The following is a 4,407-nucleotide window of genomic DNA, read 5'->3' as shown; positions in this document are numbered from 1 at the left end:
GGGAGGAAGCATTTAGGAACTAGAGGAAAGTTGTATTTTTCATTGTTGCTACATCACACCCTGACTGGCTCGTCTCCTCCCCGAGACCCCTTTGCCAGGGGATCTCCAGTGGCCTACGTTTTGATAAACAGCATGCTGGAGCCCCCTTGCTAGGCTCGGAAGTTCTGTAATCACCGTCTTCCTATAAAATTGTTCTCAGATGATCCTTCCCCTCCCTCCTCTCCCCTCCTCTCCCTCCCTTCCATCAGCATTGTTTCCACAGCACCTGTGTCTTAGCTCTTCCCCACTAGACAAGGGGCTTCAAAGGCAGGGACTGAACCTTTGCGTTACAAGCACCTTGAACCTGCTTTATCAGGAAGCTTACATAAGCGCCAGATGCTTAAGGAAAGAGGAATTCACAATTGTTCATTTCTCACTAAGTTTTGTCTTGCATTTAAACAAACCAGGGGGGTGGGGTGGCAGGAGGGAAACTTCACACAGCAGGGCTGAATGAGTTTAGACTTTCCAGGATCTGTTAGGAGGTGGAGACATGGTGTCATGGTGACACACTGGGCTGCAGTCTCCCGCTCCACGGGAGAAAGACGGGGCGTTGCACACCAATAAAGAGTTATGGTCTCCTTAACTGGGTTCATAGTTCCTTGGGGGCATGGCAGAAGAGGTTGTGGGAGAAAGGGGGGAGCTAACAATGGTGAGTAAAAGAATGAAGAAAATGTTCTAAAACTGATTGTGGTGGTAACTGCACAATTCTTCTTGATGTGATTGAACTGTAGAATTGTATGATATGTTAATTCTGTGCCAATAAAATGGTTCAAAAGGAATTATAGCTTTGGGACCTCACGGGACGGTTCTCCCTTATAGGGTCGCTATGAACGGGCTTTGACTTGAAGACGGTGAGTCTTTGTTTGTTTGTTTTTGAGGTGATTCTCCATAGGTTCTCTGTTTCTCTACACCTTCTGGGCAGCACTGACAGTCTCTGTCCTGGGCTATATTTTCTGGATATGTGTATAGTGAACAGCTTTAAAAGATACAGTGGTCTCTCTCCAGAGCAAGGGGCTGGCTGGTTGCTGTCTCTTTCCAGGGCAAAGCCGGAGCTTGTGTGCTCGCAGCCATTATACAGGTGGTGGCTTCCTTCGCTTGAGGTTGCTCAGTAATGGCACAACCCATGGCATGTGCAGCACGCACCTGGGCAACACCCCTGGGGCATGGGAGGCAAGAGGGCTTATTAAGGAAAAGTTGTTAAGTGAGAAAAAGACCCGCCCAACAATTGTGCAGGGAATTTCTTCTCCGTCTCTATAATGAGCCTGCTCATTCTTCCTGTGGGGAAAGAGCTGTCCTAGGAAAGTCTTATTGGGAGACCTTAACCCATCTACCCTCCAGCTCTGATCTTGTCCTGTTCAAACTTCTTTTTGAACTCAAGAACATTAAAAATGAAAAAACACAATTTGAGTCCCTTGAGTTTGCCTGACTTGGTGTAAATTGAGGAGCACAGAATTCCTCTTGGATCAGAGAAATGTAAGCATTGCTTTCCGAAATGTATAGACTGAGAGGGTTGATATGCCAAGAAAAAATGGGTCTATGTTTTGATCTTTTTTTTTGGTGAGTATTAAGCATGGATCTCAGGTTTGGCATGGATGAATGGGGTAAATGATTGTGCTGTTTATGAATAGGGAGAACACTAGAGGAGAAGCAGGTTTGGCCAAAATTATAAGCTTCGTATTTTCCCAGGAAACCAGATGGATCCACCTTTGTCAGATATGGAGGAGCTAGGTGGGTAACTGGACGGGGAAATACAACAGGTCAGTGGCCTGCTAGAACCAAGCTCCCTCTTAGTAAAAATCAGAGATCAGCATGTGTAGCCAAGTCTCTTTACTAGCAGAGTGGGAATCCATGAAGCCTTGCTCAAAGACGGTGGCGGTGGCCAATCATACCATTTTGAATGTGTGTTGTTCTCCATAATCCTGAGAATAACCGAGCCTCCCCCATCAGGCGTCAGGAGGGGCTTCCTACATCTCTTTTCCAGCCTTACGTTCTAGGACTTCTACCCATGAATTTTCCTGTTCCAACCATTGTTCTGCTGCACTCAGATCTTTTTCCCTCAACAGTTTATTGGCATATAATGCACATATCATACAGTTCAACAGTTCAGTCACATCAAGAAAAGTTGTACACCCCGATGTGGATACTCCCGGGAGGCCACTCTCCCTGGGCTCTGTCCAGGTGACATGGAGGAGCACGGGGCTCTGCCCCATGATGTACAGTCCTTTTCCACAACTTCGGAGATCAAGCCGGGCCTTGAGTGTGCGCCTGCATATTTCTACAGCTTCTCAGAGTCCTGTGGACAATGACCGAGGAGACAAACCATGCAAGAAACAGTCCTCTAAGACACCCCTCCGGAATGTAGGCTCTTTTCTGCTGATGAGTTAGACTTGCTTTCTACTTTTTGGCAGAATGCTCTGTGTTTCAAATCCTACTAAGAGCCATCTCAGATCTACATTTATACTGACAAGGAGGAAACAAAAGGGCCTCTCTTCAGTTTGGGTCTGGTGAGTTGAATGCTCAAAAGACAACAAAATTTAAATTCCCCGACTGCAGGTCATCACTTAAAAGATTAGGAGATGAAATTCCTTTAGGCGCTTCATCTTTTGACCCCCTTTGCCCAGAAACTTACTGCATATCCTTCTTATTATAAAATAAATGATGTTTACATATTTTAAAAGTTGTACCGTCATCAGCACAATCAGCTTTTAGTATCTCTTCTTCATTCTTGTACTCATCGTTATTAGCTCCCCCTTCCTCCCAACCTCCCCTGCTAGACCCCCAAGGAAACGTTAATCCAGTTACCGTCTTTGTAGATTTGCCTACCCTGGATCTCACATACAGAAAAACATTCAAAAACAGAAACTAGCAAGAATAACAAAGGGAAATAGATAAAAATCTCAATAGAAAAGAAAGTAGAAAATATGAAAAGCTAGATCAAATTTAAGTGGGCCATAAGGAGATCAAAGATAGGACGTTAAATTTTCACCTAACTGCCTCTGCAACAATCCACTTTCTAATGCATTCCACAGGATAGCAAGGTTATTCATATCCCTGGTCCCTGGTCCGTGGTCAGAGGGGATTCACTGGGAGCTTAATCCATGTGTATATCCCCTTCACTTTTTTTCAGCTGAAACAGCCTTAAAATGGTTCAAAAGGGAGATCAAATGATAAGATATTACATTTTAGCCTAACTACATCTGCCATAATCAAATTTATAGTGCTATTCACATCTCTCAACTCTGATCAGAGGGGACTCACCAGAGACGTAAGCTATTCGTGGACTCTGCATGGATTTTAGGCTTCCACTGTCATCCATAGCCTTCTGTAAACCATGTAGGTCTTTACAATCGAAGCTCTGACAGCACCCCTTCATTTAAATTTGGATATTATATACAATTCTTGGGTTATTCAGGCTGCTGTGCTTCTTCCATGTGCATTTACTTGATGTTTCACTTAAATGGATGTTTGTTTGAAAACAAGCCTTTCAGACCCAGATGCTATTCTTTCAGATAGCAGGGCACCATCTCCTTGCTTCACTACACTTTGCTGTAGCACCTGTATCTTTAGTGATCTCTACATGAGGTTGAGCATCAAGCAGGGTCATATCATAAAAACTAATTGTTCATATATATATATTAGTTGTATATATTATATATATATTAGTTGTATAAGTCTCTGGTTCACCTTAGAGGCTTCATTGCCATTTTATGTTAGAGAACATGATCAATAATCCCCCTGGGCATCACGTCCATTTCCATCAAGTCAATGCTGACTCACAGCAACCCTGTAGGGCAGGGTAGAACTGCTGCAATGTCATCAGATTTTTAAAATGTGGGCCTCTTTCATTTGAACTTCGTTGGTTATTCTAAATGTAAAACTTTCAAATAGGGGCATAAAGTAAAAAAATGTACCTAATGATGTAGAGTTCAGATTAGATATCCCAGCTGGTTATACATATTTGGGGTTCACTGACTTCTAAAACAGATATGAAGTCTGAGAGAGAGAGATTGATGCCCGGGAGGGAGATGTAGAGGGAACAGAGACAATAACCTGGATGGATCCGCAGCAAACTTAGCAGGTAAATATTTCATAAAAGAGGAAGCCCTGATAATTCTTTGTAATGGTCAGAAAACTTGAAACTCACTGTCAAGAGATAACTATTAAATTCCATTGCTGTTGAGTAATTTCTGATTCATAGCAATCCTATAACACGGAGTAGAAATGCTCCATCGAGTTTACAAGGCTGCAATCTTTTCATTTTTTCCCCCAGTTTTTCATGCCATATTTTTTTCTTTAAAAAAAAAATCATTGTATTAGGGGCTCATACAACTCTTATCACAATCCATACATACATCAATTGTGTAAAGC

The 4,407-nt window shown here is 42.9% G+C and overlaps 1 non-coding gene across 1 annotated transcript; it reads left to right on the top strand.

Moving 5' to 3' along the window:
* The first annotated feature begins 2,170 nt into the window (after positions 1–2,170).
* Positions 2,171–2,375, top strand: LOC115870862. The gene has a single exon (XR_004046964.1). It is a non-coding gene; the product is annotated as a small nucleolar RNA SNORA73 family (small nucleolar RNA).
* Positions 2,376–4,407: the final 2,032 nt, after the last annotated feature.

This window comes from Echinops telfairi, unplaced genomic scaffold (genome assembly GCF_000313985.2).
Source record: "Echinops telfairi isolate 266 unplaced genomic scaffold, ASM31398v2 ScPeMD7_2565;HRSCAF=3150, whole genome shotgun sequence".
Lineage (NCBI taxonomy): Eukaryota > Metazoa > Chordata > Mammalia > Afrosoricida > Tenrecidae > Echinops > Echinops telfairi.
Note: the sequence above shows the minus strand (reverse complement) of the source record. Positions and strands in the feature narration are given on the sequence as shown.